Source organism: Sinocyclocheilus rhinocerous, unplaced genomic scaffold, assembly GCF_001515625.1.
Source record: "Sinocyclocheilus rhinocerous isolate Xijiao unplaced genomic scaffold, SAMN03320098_v1.1 scaffold31338, whole genome shotgun sequence".
In the NCBI taxonomy this organism is placed as follows: Eukaryota; Metazoa; Chordata; class Actinopteri; order Cypriniformes; family Cyprinidae; genus Sinocyclocheilus; species Sinocyclocheilus rhinocerous.
The window spans coordinates 1-303 of NW_015664501.1; the positions used below are offsets into that span (position 1 = coordinate 1).

Sequence of the window (303 nt, forward strand, 5' to 3'; positions counted from 1 at the left end):
CTTTTTTACACCTCATCCTTCAGCTGGATTTTGTGTTTGAAGCTTCGCCTGTGCTGATCACCACCAGACAAGAGAGCAGGTAGGCTGCAGCCAGGTGTAGTCGTGGCCGAGAGGTTAAGGCGATGGACTTGAAATCTTTTGGGGTCTTCCTGTGCAGGTTCGAACCCTGCCGACTGCGGTTGGAGTTTGCTGTACCGCTCTCTGTGAAGATAATTGTGCCTTCTAAGGCCTTTGTACTTTTTTATCTCTGCCAAAATTGCTTGTGGTTTTCATCCCATAGCGCGCGCGTGTGGCAAATGAGTT

The 303-nt window shown here is 49.5% G+C and overlaps 1 non-coding gene across 1 annotated transcript; it reads left to right on the forward strand.

Annotated features, from left to right (window-relative positions):
* The first annotated feature begins 96 nt into the window (after positions 1–96).
* Positions 97–178, forward strand: trnas-uga (transfer RNA serine (anticodon UGA)). The gene has a single exon. It is a non-coding gene; the product is annotated as a tRNA-Ser (tRNA).
* Positions 179–303: the final 125 nt, after the last annotated feature.